The sequence below is a fragment of the Saccopteryx bilineata genome, chromosome 4 (genome assembly GCF_036850765.1).
Source record: "Saccopteryx bilineata isolate mSacBil1 chromosome 4, mSacBil1_pri_phased_curated, whole genome shotgun sequence".
Lineage (NCBI taxonomy): Eukaryota > Metazoa > Chordata > Mammalia > Chiroptera > Emballonuridae > Saccopteryx > Saccopteryx bilineata.
In genome coordinates this window covers 105,264,866-105,280,016 of record NC_089493.1, presented here as the reverse complement: position 1 = coordinate 105,280,016, position 15,151 = coordinate 105,264,866, and the positions used below count along the sequence as shown (strand labels likewise).

The window sequence follows — 15,151 nt, the reverse complement described above, 5'->3', positions numbered from 1 at the left end:
CTGGAATATTCTCCCTGGTTCTCTGGGTGCCTAGAACCCTCACTTCCTTAGTCTTGGTTCAAATACCATCTTTGAACATGGGATCTCATCTATTTGAAATCATAACCAACATCTCTTCACCTCAGCACTCCTTCTTAATCTTCTATAATTTTGTTCCATAGACCAACCACCCCCTAACAGAATATTTTACCTACTTGGTTTTTAATGTTTGTTGTTTAGTGTCTGTCTCTTGTGCCCTCTAACTTTGAGGGCAGAGATTTTTGTCTTTGTTCACTGGTTATGGAAGATACCCAATTAAAGTGTTGACTTAAATTAAGGGAGAAAAGAAGCCACTGTGGATGAAGCACAGGCACAGAGTTAGTGCTTGTATTTTTCCCAGTGAATGAACTGAAACATTTTGTGGACAGGAGCAGAGAGCTTGTGCGAAAAATATTTTGTGGGAGAAGGGGAGGCTGAAAGCCTAGTGGGTTTTAAACACTAAGATTATGGAAACCATGTAGTGACAATGGCAGTCAATGATTCTGAGCAAGGAAATATGTTAGAAACAGTATTTTAATCTGATAACTATTTATAAGGTACCCCAAAAGAAAAGTGTTTGCATTCTCTTGCATGATATTATGTATACAGTACGATTCAACTGTTCATTTAACATAATCAAGCTGAACAAGATAGGAGATATGACTAATTAGGAAACTACAACAATCTAGGCCTAAAATAATAGCTTAGATTAAGGAGATGGGAACAGAAAAGTATTTTTAAAAGAATCATTCTGCAAACAGAGGACATTTGAGACAAGAGAAGCAGAATGGAAGAAGATTGCACAAGTACGCCTAAATGGCTAGAAAAATTAAGATAAAGCAAAAAAAAAGTGCGGGATAGGAGAGGATCATCCTGAGGAAGATACAGAGTTCTGTTTTGAGGGGATGGCTGAAAGATGTGGGGTGGGGGGAGCACTGTCCCAGAGAAAGCCTGAGACTGAGTGTAAATGGCTTACTTTGCCGGCGCAGTATTACATGCCACACGGCAACTGTGTGAAATTCTGAAAAGCATTTAACTTCTTTGGTTGGTTAGTGTGGTGATGTCTGCACATAAAATGGAGAAAAAACACAACTAGGTGGGTTGCTTTGAGGATTAATCAACACTGTCCATGCAAATGCCTACAAAGTTCTTGGTCATTGGATGTCGAGGTTGATATAAAATGGATCACAAGCAGAAATGTTAAATATCTTGGGAATATAAAATTCGAGTTTGGAAAGAGGTTGGGCTTGAGAAAGAAACTTAGGATTCATCCATTTCTATGTGATAACTGTAGTTGTGACGAGCAGATGAAATTTCCAAAGAGGAGACCTAACTGTCCCCATACTAGAAAATCTACTGATTTGCACAGAAAGGACAGTGAATTTATGCTTTTTAAATGCCTAATGTTCAAATACAACAAATTTCCCCCTAAAGGTAAGGCTTTAAGTTCCTCAGGGTCTTATTCTTCTGAGAAATAGATTTCAGTAGATTATCTTTGAACAGAGGAGGGATGTTCTTCTGACATCCAGTTGCCAAAGAATGTCCTGCTGGGTCAGATGGACCTGGATCTGTCTGCGAAAACTGAGCCACCTCTCGGACCGGGTTAAACTGAACAGCCTCTCTGAGCCTTCACTTTCTTGAGTACAAAATGAATGTATAACCTACCTACTTCATATATAGTTGCTTAGGTCAATTATAATAATGCCTGTAGACCACAGAACACCAGAGATGCAATATGTTACTTCCTTTCCTTCTGATTTTAGCCCCATCAATTACTAAAACCTATTTCAGCCTCATCTATTATTTCTGCATATAGAAAACCAGCCAACACAGAAGCAGGAATGGTGAAACTGAAATACAACTCACTGCCAAGAGTTAAAATTTCTGTCGTCCCCAGGAGGATCAATTTAGCCTCACAAAGAAAGGCTTCAGCATCAATGAGTGTTTCCTTTTGATGGCAGAGTAAACATCACTATATTCCTTCTGACTACAACTCAGAGCCTCACATTTTGAGAACACACTGTACCTCAGCAATCGTTTTGTCCTGCATGTCTACTAAATAGACCCAATAAAGGCATTTCTGGTGCAAGTGAACCAAACTTGCCACTAGGTCCCTGTAAAAGATGCTTTACCTAAAATCTAGTGCCCATAATTTTAGTTTCCTACTCTTCCCATCCCTGAAGCATGTCACAAATACCATTAACATGTTTTTCTTAAAAAAAACACAAAAAAACCAACAATATCAGTATTCTTTACTCCTACTAGCCTCATATAAATTGTTTCTAGCTCTGGGCAAGCAGAATTCAGAAAAGAAAGTAAACAATCTTCCTATCAAATGAATTTACTGACCATCAATTTTTTCAAGATCTCAGGAACTGTCCCTACCTCCCACCCTCCTTCCCTCCCCACTGGATGTGTCTCCAAACTCTCCCTTAAAAATTGCCCTGGCCGGTTGGCTCAGCGGTAGAGCGTCGGCCTAGCGTGCGGAGGACCCGGGTTCGATTCCCGGCCAGGGCACACAGGAGAAGCGCCCATTTGCTTCTCCACCCCTCCGCCGCGCTTTCCTCTCTGTCTCTCTCTTCCCCTCCCGCAGCCAAGGCTCCATTGGAGCAGAGATGGCCCGGGCGCTGGGCATGGCTCTGTGGCCTCTGCCTCAGGCGCTAGAGTGGCTCTGGTCGCAATATGGCGACACCCAGGATGGGCAGAGCATCGCCCCCTGGGGGGCAGAGCACCGCCCCTGGTGGGCGTGCCGGGTGGATCCCGGTCGGGCGCATGCGGGAGTCTGTCTGACTGTCTCTCCCTGTTTCCAGCTTCAGAAAAAAATGAAAAAATAAATAAATAAATAAAAATACTGGTTATGTGAATACCACTGCTTTCACTGATATTAATTCAAGACCTACAACACCTGATGGATTCCTCCAAGGGGTGAGCATCGGAGCTATTGCTTATCTTTCCTTACAGGCCATGCAGCAGTCAGGCACTCCCTAGAAAAGGGTGCTGCTTCTCTGGAAGGGCGCAGACCTCCCTGTAACTACTATAAACAGGTCTTCACCAGGAAATCCAGCTGGTGTCTAAAACACACAGGACAGGAGGCTTTGTGTCTGACGGAGCCATGCTAACTTGATTTCACCCCTAAAATAGTATCCGTAGAGTTGGAGAGTGGAAACAGAAGAATCATCAAAAAGACCATGCACCTCCTAATTTCAAGATCAAGGCATGCAGTCGGCTGTGATTCACTCTAAGCACCCCTGACAGGCAACATCACAATGATGCTGTTATGGAAGCTTGTGTTGATTTGAAATGCAAGTGATGGGAACTGCTAGTGAGAACTAGGTACCTCATTGTACCTAGTGAGAAAAAGCAAAGAGTGAGACTGTATGTAGACTCTAATACAGAGTTACTATTGCATTTAGTATTTATTGTAGGGATCCTTTCTAGCTGGGCTGAGGGAGGGGAAGGGGAATCAGGTTTTAAATAAGATGCAATGATAGTCTATTTAATCACATAAACCTAAACCACTCAATTCCAAAAAATCCTCACACCGATACGTGAATCACAAAGGTATTAAGTTTGCCAATGGAAAAACAAGAGTGCTTTTCTTACAGGCTGGTCATTGAACCAAAATCCTTATAGGACCCAGACCTCTCTGCTTTGAGAATCAGATCAAAACATCTCAGAGCTGAACACAGTAAATAGAATTCTCTTTTTAAGCAAGCTAGAGAATGACGCAGCGGACATGGCATGTGACAGAATGAGTTTGTAAAGCAGCCAGAAAACTCCATCTAATCACTTAACAGTTATTTCTCATACATATACATATTCTGACCTAAAAAAATAAAACCCTATTTTTCTTTAGCCCACCACCCTTCTTACAATTAGATTCATCCTCTAACTTTGAAAACTATTTCCACATTTCAATGATGGGTTATCTAAATAAAAATTATTGGGGTGATAGGGAAGAATTTTTCTGCTGATAATCTTATCACTAATGTCACTGATGAGTATATCACTAGTTCCTGCAGGAGGAATTTAAAGTAAGAAAAAATAACTAAAATACCCCCATCAAGAACATGATAAAAATTCAGTAAAGAGATACAAATTACATCAGGGAAAAACATGTCATATTTGAAAGGAAATCTGCAGAGCATGGTTTCTATACAGAAAGTGACCACATAGCTTCCTGCTTCCTCTACGTAAGTTGCTCCTGGCTATATATCTATCAAAAGTGATAAGCACATAAATACACACAATTTTATTTAAGGATAGACACCAAGTCAACATTGGCTATCTATGGTAGTACAGTCAGAAATTATAATGATTTTCTTTTATGAATATCTATATTTTCTAAATGTTCCAGAACAAAGATGTACTGCATCTCAAAAAGAGCTACTCCAAGAGAAAACAATAAAACTAATCTACAACCCGCCCCATTCACCAACCCAGGACCATGGCATTGGGCCTAGTGAAAGAAAATTCTAAGAATAGTCCTTCAATGCAAATTCAAGGCCCAGCAACTCAGCCTGTGAGCTCCAAACACAGGGCCATTTACTAAACAGAAGATAGGGAATTCCTTGAATCAATAATAAACAAATCATATATGGAACTAAAAGTTCTGGGTAGGGTAAAGTTGAAGCTATAATCTCATCTCTTTGTTGTTGATAAAACTATTAGGGAAGATGTGCTAATTGTATACCTTCTCATTAAAATGATAAATCCTGGTGGGGTTTTTTTTTCCTATTGTAAGCACACTACTTATTCATATTTTTAAACACAGATCATGGTATTTTTTTATTATAAGTGGCATTGCCACAATATCCTTATGTACTTTTCATAAGGAAGATATTTTCTTAAACCTCCTAAGAATTTGAAATTTTCTGAGATACAAAATTAATTTAACACAGAACCTGAATATCTCCTTCAATGAAGAACTATATGTACTTTGAAGGCTAGGAAAATGTAAATTCTCACATTATTATTGCATAAAATATAATAATGGCAAGTATAACACACAATTCAGCATGAATTCCTTTAGTAACTTCAAATTCTTTAACATTTCATAGTCAAAATGGCTTATCCAGCAGGAGGTTGAGCGCTTATTTCTATTTTGCAGACTACAGCTCTACAAAATGAATAGTTGTATCCTAAGTTAGGTGAGTAACAGAGTAGTAGTACTCACTTAGCAACCACTTAGATGCCAAGCACCATTAATAAGCATTTTTGTGGTTTAGACCCTGGGCTCTTAAATCCTACAGCCTGAGGTCTAATGCAGGGGTTCAGTGTAGGGCCAGTGGCCGCCACCCGCCACCGTGGCCATGCAGGTTCAGGTTTCCACTGGACTCAGGCAGATAGATGGTAAAGGAACTGTGAAGCCAGAAAATGGTGGGCCATTCCATTTAGAATAGTCTTGTAACAGCAGACGAGCAAACAGGCAGGAAAACCACTTCCCTCTCACTCAGGACTCCCAAGCCCCTCAGCATTCCAGACTCACAGGCCTCCACCAGCCTCAGCAGGGCTCACCCAAACTCACAGGCGGAAATCTCAGGGCTCCCAAGCCCCGACTTGGTCTCCGGTTCCACAACCCAAACTCATTCTCTGGACTCACCCTTCTGACTCACCCTCCGGACTGACTCTCTCTCTCTCTCTCTCTCTCTCTCTCTCTCTCTCTCTCCTCTTGGCACTCTACCCTACAGCAAAATTGGCTGGGGGGGGACCTCCTCCAGCAAGCAACAGCCCCTCCCCATGGAGGCAGGCAATCCACAATTTGTATCTGCTGCCCTGAGGACAAGCACTCATAGCCTTCCATAGACTATACTCACAGGGTGCTGCCCCAATACAAGTGAGCAAACCTATAAAAATACTTGTTTGCCCAACATTCAGCAAACTTTTTCTGACAAGGGCAAGATAATAAACATTTGAAGCTTTGCAGTCTACATGGTCTCTGTTCCACTACTCTGTCACCACAAAGCACTGCAGCCACAGATGATGCATAAATGAATGGGTACGGTTATGTTCTAATAAAACTTGATCTACAAAAATAGGCAGGAGAAAGGGTGAGCAGATATGGTCAGTGGGCCATAGTTTGATGAGAGTAAGTCCAAATTCCACTATATCCTACCTTCACAACCTTGAGTAAGCTACCTCAGCTCTATACACCTCTGTTATCTGTAAATGGTGGTAATGATCATAGCTACCATGTATATAAGTTTATTATAAGGATTTTTAAAAAAGTATGTTAAGCCATCAGCCCACCACCTGATAGCAGTATCTTTTAAAAGGTTAGTAATATTCATCATTTATCATCTTCATCATCACACTGATCCTCAAAACAACTAGGAGATAGTTACTATTTTTACCTCCATTTCAGAGTTGAGAAAATAGAAACTTAAAGAGGTTAAGTAACTTAGCCACTGTCCCACATCTAACAGATAGATAACTGCAGGACTGGGACCATACTAGACCTGTTTTCAGGAGGTTTAACCATCTCTAGCAATGACTGAAAACTATAGTGTGGATTTGAAGATCTCTTAAAATAGGTTGCTCATGATCAAACACTAAAGCATAATTCTACTTGAATACATAATTTAAGTCCAAAAATTCACTAAAGACACATTTACAAACTCAACACCTAGAACAATCTATTATTCTTAAGATGAGGAGAACTTATTAAAACCACAGTTTATGTATGTTTGCTGTATTAATATTTAAATCTGACACAAGCACATCAGTCTCTCTCTGAAGCCACCATTAGCAGTTTGGAACACTCTAGTTCAACAGCACGCCTACAAAAGGTTCACTGTTGCTGTCTCTCTCACCTTAACCTTCACTTTCTCTTCTCAAGTTTCTAAAGTTCTCAGACATACTATGGATGTGTTATTAGCCAATTATTTTTAAAAATCTAGGCAGTCACTTCTCTCATACTGAAAATACACACTGTGGCGAAGCCAATGCCCTCTATGCCTGTCCGCCTCTACTTTCTGGCATGCATTTATCTTGAATTACAAGCAGTCTGTGAGGAGAAAGGCAACCATGGAGCACCTCAAACCAGAGAAGCAATGAATCTGTACATAGGTCCTGAACTGGATTTCCTATTGAGAGTCCTTCAAGATACTTGTAAACCAAAAATACCTTCACACAACAAACACAGCACTACTGCCCTTTCTTCTACTTAAAGCACACTAAATGCGTAACTAAACAAAAAGGAGAGGCTGAGGCCACAGGCGCTCCCACAGCAGGTGTCCTGCCTCAGATCCAAGTTATGTCCGAGTGATTCTCTCCTGCGCAGTCTGTGCCACACTCTCCCAACCCCCCCCCAAGGACCCCAACAGGGGCTCTCACACAGCACAGCCCACATCCACGCCCTGGCACCCCTTCCTCTCCAGCCTCAACTCCCGTGACCCTTTTCCAGACCTCCACTCCTGACATGTACCATTCGTGATCTGCTACACAGGAATACTTACCTTTAAGCTCAAATCACGACCTCATGCACCCTTCCCCCAAGTCAAGCATGCCCTCCACCATGAAGACCTCAGAACCCACTGTGACAATCACAGATAATGCTCTCGTGGTGCTGCTTCCACAGCTGCCACTCACATCACTCGTGGCACTGCTCACACACAATCCCCATCACTTATTCACACCCCAGGCTTCTGGAGGCCAGAGGTTTGCTTACTCTCCTCAGTTTACTTGTAACAGCACCTGACCCATGAGTGACAATCAAAATGTTTGCTATATGAATGAATTAATTACTTTTTAAGCAAGTCTGACATTAGCCTTAAGTATTACAGTTTCATGGTATTGGGAAAACAACTGTGTTAGGCTTTCTCGTACTTTGCATGAGCACATGGCAGCACCACGTGTATACAGTCTATGCAAAGCTATGGTGTATAGTCTATGTAAGGCTATGGGTGCTTGCCCTCAGGGAGGATGGCAGATTGTTGATTGCCTGGCTGCCACTGTTAGGGTCCGTTTTTGCTGTTCATTTGCTTGCTGACATGAGAAGCGGTTTTCCCTGCCTGTTTTCTCATCTGCTATTGCAAGACTCTATTAAACAGGAATGGCCCACCGCTTTCTGGCTCTACGGTTTCTCTAACATCTGCCCGAATTCAATGTGGAACGGCCTGGCCTTGGCCATTGGCATTACACATGCCATCCACATAACCAAGTTATTCCACTTCAAGTAATTTATAAAAATCATGGGTGTGATACTGAAAATAACTGGGAGAAACCACCAGAAACTATGTTGAGGTCTGATAGGCATGATGTGTAAATTAGAATTCATCTAGATGTTAAAAGGCTTGAAGCAGTTCTTGCTACAAAGTTCAATGCAGATTCTATCAGAGCTCTTTATGAAGAGTTCATTGTATATTTCTTTTTTCAATTCTTTATTTATGGGTCCAAACACAATGGAATAAATTATTCTAATGGAGGGAGGGAGAAGACTATCTAATAGCAATCAATCAATCAGATTAAATAACTAGCCAAAGAATTTGCAGCTTTTGGAGCCTTCTTGACCTTTCCCTTCCCTTCAGCACAGGTGACCATCTCTCCCACCCCCCCAACCCTCACCCCCCAGACAGCCTGCCTGACAAGACAGCTGTCTTGTTCTCCTTAATTGGGTTAACACATGCAAGTGGTTAGCACTCCGCACAACACTGCTGATTAAGATTGGTGAGTTCCTTCTTCACTCATTCTCCTCTTCATATACCCAGAATATCTTAATTCTTTCTCTCTCTTGAGTCTGAATCTTTCCATTTCCAAACCTATGCATCTTGGCCAAGGCCAGACTTCACACTGTTCTGAAGAAAAACACCAACATTCTGGGTTTGTTTTTTTCAGGAAAGAGAAGAAACATCACATACACAATTATACACACACACCCCGCTAACCCCTAATTAATTTCTCCAAACCGCACCTTGTGGTGTCTGAAATTATTCTACTACAAAAGAAACTCCCTTTTCCCCCCTTGATTATTTCACTTGGAGTTGCATATTAAAATGCAGATGGTCCTTAGAAGAGTAACATTATCAGCTAACACCTGATCTGCAATGAGGGGCATGGAAAAAAATTCCCCAGGGAGACAATGCTTTGGGCATTCAAACACTAACAGGGTATCCAGGTAAAATGAATTTCACTGAAGAGGAAGAGGGGCTAGGATGGAGACTCAGGAAACAAAGAACCCTCACAATGTTTCCAGGGGCCTCTTCTGCAGTAGGTGGCAGCTCTCTAGTCAGTTACAAACTTCCTCTCATCTTGGTTGAACTCTGATTAGAAACCCTTTGTTAAACCCCTTTGTGTTGCAGTGCCCAATGCAATTGCATAGCATGTGTCTAATGTTTATCATTTAAGTTCCTGTCTTCCCAAGAGTTGGGTTTTTTTCTAAATACTGGTGAAATGATTGTTCTGGGGCAGCTATGTTAGGCTTGATCCGCGGGGTTACTGGCTGTAAACACTTTGCCTGATTGGCACGTGGGTGTGTAGCAGTGCCATGTGTGCAAAGCCTATAGAAAGCTGTGGGTGCTTGTGCTCGAGAGAAATGAGAAATGGCGGATTGCCTGCCGGCCACTGTGAGGGTCATTCTTGTTGTCTGTCTGTCTGAGAAGCGGTTTTCCCTGCCTGTGTGCTTGTCCATTGTCGTGAGGCTTTATTAAACGGAATGGCCCCACGCTTTTCAGCTCTGCCATTTGTCTACTGTCTGCCTGAATCTAATGTGGACCTGCCTGGCCTCAGCCACCAGCATTACATCTGGTGTAGTGGGGAGGATTCGAAGAAGATGGTTATGGAGCCGCAGCTACCCTTGAGGGGTAGAGTAGAGGACTGGTTGCTGTTATGGCTCCCCATGACTGTCCTTTTGGGGACCGTGGGCTGGATGTTTTTTACAGCCCTATGAGAGGGCGCCTGAGGTCAAGAGCTCCAGAATGAGCTGCAAACCCAATGGCAGCAATGGCTTGAACTGGAGTGAGCACTGGAGAAAGAGGCTGAATGGGTCCGTGAGTTGCAGATTACCCTAGAAGTTGAACATTGGCAGCGACGGTTGTTGGAGGAACAACTGTGGGTTCAGCTTCAGGCCAAGAGCCGGGAGCCGCAGGAGCCAAAGATGGAGCTGTGCAGTGGAGTGGCTCTGAGTTGGCGGGAGTACGCGTGTCCAGCTCCTCTTCTGAGGCTGAGGAGTCTCGGGCTGAAGCTGCTGTCCACACACTCAGAGATTGGCCAGAGGTCATCCAGAAAGTAAAAAACCAGCAGCAAAGAGTACCTACTGAGCCCCTGGTAGGCTTGCTGTGACTGTGGGACATAAGGGTGAACGGTGTCATGCTCTCTGGAGCAGAGGTGGAAAGGCTGGCCACTGTTGCCATGTGCTCCTCCTTGGGGCAGTGTCTTTAGAGCTGCCATGACGGCAGGGAGGAGGGGAGGCCTGAGGCCCTTTGTGAACCTAGTTGCCTGTAATGGATCTTTACCTTGGTAATTGGCACAGACAGCTGGGCTGTCTATCATGGACTGATCTTGGACTACGACTATGAGCGACCCTGATGGGGGATGTAGCACATGTGGAGGCCTTCCTGCACCGGGAAGCTGCTCTCACCCAGTTGCAGAGATGCACCAAGGACACTTTTTTGGTTTCAATGGACATGGCCCTGGACTGTACAGGCCCTACCACCTACCATGGGGTGGGGAGCTAGAGGTGGGCCTCCAGTTAACTCCCTGGACAGAGTGCTCAGGGAGACATTGTGAAGGGCACCTTTGTAATTGTCACTTTTGGTATGTATTCAATGTACCTATTGTGAGGTGAGCAACCCTAAAGGGGTGGAATGTGGGCAGCTGTGTTAGGCTTGCTCCGCAGGGTTACCGGCTGCAAGCACTTTGCCTGATTGGTGCGTGGGTGTGTAGCAGAGCCATGTGTGCATATCCTATATAAGGCTATGGGTGCTTGCACTCGAGAGAGATAAGGAATGGCGATTGCCTGCCGCCACTGGGAGGGGTCATTCTTGCTGTTTATTTGCCAGATAACTGATTTTCCCTGCCCATGTGCTTGGCCGCTGTTGTGAGACTCTATTAAACAGAATGGCCCGACACTTTCCACCTCTGCAGTTCCTCTACCGACTGCCCAAACCCAATATGAACCTGCCTGGCCTCGGCCACCAGCATTACAATTGTCTTGAACACAGCTTTAAGGATGCTCAGGCCTCTTCAAATATGTACCTTTATATCAGTGTCCAACCAGATGGCTGAATGGTGACAAGCTCCAAAGCTCTTTATTCTTTACTCTTGACTCTTTCCTATCTAATTATCTTTCCTCACGACCATATATTTACACCCGGTATCTACATCAGATTTATGGCTTCAATTCTATCTCATGTCCATGAAAGTTTCCCTTCCTCTGACTCAGAAGATTTTCTGTCTTTCATTAAAAGCAAAGTCTAAAAGTTATCATAGTTAAAATAATGAGGGATCCCAGTTGTTTTATTTTTTCAGATTTTCCATACTGCTTTTACTTCTATATTGAAAATAGGGGGGGGGAAAAAAGGCCCTGGCCAGTTGGTGTGGTGGTAGAGCATGGGCCCAGCATGTGGAAATCCCGGGTTCAATTCCCGGTCAGGGCACAGAGGAGAAGCAACATCTGCTTCTCCACCCCTCTCCCTTCCCCTCCTGCAACCATGGTTCTAATGGTTCGAGTAAAGTTGGCCCTGGGGGCTGAGGATGGCTCCATGGCCTCAGTCTGAAATGCTAAAATAGCTCGGTTGTCAAGCAACGGAGTAGCGGCCCGGCTGGGCAGTGTTGCCTGGTAAGGGCTTGCCAGGTAGATCCCAGTAGGTCCCAGGCACATACAGGAGTCTGTCTCTACCTCCCACGTCTCATTTAATAAAAAGGAAATGAAATTTAAAAAATAGAAGAAAAATTGAAACTGACAATTATTTTAATTGGAAAGAATTTGACATCTCCCAATCAAATCCACTTTATTACAGATAAGTTCACTAAATTCCAGGGATATTATTGCAAACTATAAAGACAGCTGAAAATGGGGAGAGGGATTGGGGACCTAAAATTTCAGGACTTAGTAAAACGAATGCTTAACATAAAACAAAATTTAAAAATATTTAAAATATGATTAGTGTTTTTGGAAACACTGTATTCCTACCTCTTGGCAAGAGATCTAATATCACCAGTTATAATTTGAAGTTTTAAATTGGTTGTATCATAAGCACTTATGTGAGCACTTAGAGTAATTACCATTATATTACACTCAAATTATAGATATTTTGAAATAATTCAGTATTTTTTTATCCTTGCGTACTTCGTATTTTTAATATTAATTAAATGACTTAATTATTTTAACAATTCCCCAAAACATCTAAACACAATATATAAAATGTTTTAAAATCTAAGAATTCACAGTAATTGCAAAGCCATAGAATTATAGCTGAAAGGCATGAGCAGTGATATGGTGGTTGATATGTAACAACCAGCTGGGGGTGGGAGGACTCCGGTTTGCAGCCTTTTCCAGTTTCCATAGTGCAGATACCTCCCCCAGTTCCACGTTCCTGGCCTCAGTCAGGGATCCCAGGGTAGAAAGGCTGCCCATGCAGGCTGGCTCCAGCACGTCCTGGATAAGACACCAGAGAGTGGAGCCTTCTCATTCCTGAACCCTTTCCCACAGAATGACCTTTTCTTTATAACCCACAGTGCCCTGAACACACAATGACATAACAGCTACCCGACTCCCTAGTACAGTGGCTTTCAATCTTTATTTGAATGTGAAACAGTAAAAAACACATTTTACCTCATGACCCACCCTGTGAACACATCTATATGCAGTTTTATGTACACATACACAAAAAAACATAAAAGCAGCAGCCTTTCGAGATAAAACACACCCTTACTGATTACAATGAATACGAGAATTTTCTAGTCTCTTTCATTTTTTAAATTCTGATCTTGATCCATTAAATTGGATTCATATCCCACTATTTGGATAGGGCTCCCTAAATTGATAACCAGTGCTCTAATAGACTTTACATTCATTTCTACCTCTCCTTCCACAGTGGTCGGCAAACTCATTAGTCACCGGAGCCAAATATCAATGGTACAATGACGGAAATTTCTTTTGAGAGCCAAATTTTTTAAATTTAAACTACATAGGTAGGTAATTCCTTATCGAGGTAGCACCCGCTAGCGGTATTTTGTGCAAGAGCCACACTCAAGGGGCCCAAGAGCCGCATTTGGCTCGCGAACTGCGGTTTGCAGACCAGGGGTCTAGCAGAACTTACTGAGGCCCCGGAAGCTTAAGTAACTTGCCCAACATGCACCTCCCTCCTATTGTTGATAAAAGATCCCTCAAGGCAAATGCTAATTCACTACTCAGACACAGGATACTCATGATTGACAAGGGAAGCTGAAAGGTCTTCCAAGACAGCTTCCTCCACCAGAAATTAACTGAGTAGTTCTGTAAAAACTGTCCTCACCCCTTTATTAATGAATGTTCGGCCCTTTACACTACATACAGCCCTATGACCAACCCTGCCTGGTGGCAGAGGAGGACTAGGCAAATCTCAGTGATCACCATTTCCCTATAAATAACATTCACTCCTCAAAAGTATTGAAAACATACCTATCTTTTCCACAAAACATTTTCAGTCCTCTCTAGGGAAAGGAGCTATCTAATTGCTGACTAATAGTAAATGTATACAATACCCATAGTTCTAGATATAATATACATTAAAACCAGCTTTCTAATAACCAACCAGAAGCCAAAGACTTAGTTGTTGAAAATACTCTGGAAAATAAAACCTGAATCCATGCCCTTTCTCCTCAGTGTGTGTTAGTGCGCCACAGGCTTTTTTATATGTGCTATTAAATGTACAGTATGGTTTCAAGACAATCCAGATCAGCATCTTCACTAAAATTCACACCACCATTAATCATCTCAGTGACAGTGCTCCAATTTAACATCTTGGGGATTTCCTCTCCTTCTTCATCATTTATTTGCCAATATTTCCTTGTTATGAATATCCCCCTAGTGACTTTGCCTGGCAGTCACAGCTGTGCTGCCTACTATGTCTACCTTGACTACAAATAACAACAATTCCTAAAAAAGCCAGCCCTTGAGATGATACTGAAGGTTTAAACAGAAAGCCAGCCCCTTAGCTGGATTCCTGGTGACCTCATCCAAGTTCCTGACTTTAAACAGACAAACCACAGCTTCCAAGCAGATAGTAATTTCAGACACATGAAACTGGCTTAATTACAAATGAGTAACGGTTGACTCCAATTACTTGAATGGTCAATAATCAACTGCTGCTTTAAGATGGTCCTTAAAGGACCCCCTTCTTACATGACAAAAAGCTTCTTCAAAGTGTCCATGGATCGCAAGAAAGCCATAAAAATCACTGAAAATTACAGAAACCTGACACCAAGAGCCGCAGTAAATATAACCGACAGAACACAAGAATTTTCAAAGTAATAAAAAATAAACAATTTTGCATTATAAGTACACCAATTACGATGAAGAGAATATGAAGAATATGAAGAAATAAAGCCATAGATACATATCTCACAGAGATACAGGAATCTCAGCCCCACTGCAGAGAGCAGACTTCAGTGGCTCCAGACTTTCCTGATCGTTTGTCAAACAGAAACCATGAAAGAGAATGCTCTGTAAGCAATCAGAGGAGTAAATAAAAGGAGACTCACCAACGTGTATTCAGAAAGAATTTTTAAGGAAAATGGGTATAGTTTTTCCATAATGCAACTCTACTGCAAAAGAAGTTAAGAGTTTCTGGACCAAAACACACCAAAGTATATCCGCAAAGTACATCTAGAAAGGATAATGTTTACCTTAGTTTACATTTTAATAGGAAAATTTAATTAATTAAAGAAAGTTAATGTTGCTTCAAATCATATTCCTAACTTCTGAAAAGCACAAATTTTATCCTTTTGAGAAGACTCCAATGTATTGTTTTTTTTTTAAAAAAAAAAAAAAGCTAAAACTTTCTTCTTAGCAAAAGCAATATAAGACAAGTTGTGATGTAGTAAAATGTCTTTTCTCCTCAGAGCAGTGTTTACTTTAGAAATAGTAACAACACCTCTTACCAACAGTTCAGATTCTGTTAAGTAATGGACAAAGCAAATGGCAGCAAAGGCA

At 42.1% G+C, this 15,151-nt stretch overlaps 1 protein-coding gene across 4 annotated transcripts in view; it reads right to left on the bottom strand.

Moving 5' to 3' along the window:
- The window catches only part of NPAS3 (neuronal PAS domain protein 3), a 947,754-nt gene that overhangs the window by 805,996 nt on the left and 126,607 nt on the right, over positions 1 to 15,151 (bottom strand). The gene's annotated exons all lie outside the window — the stretch shown is intronic.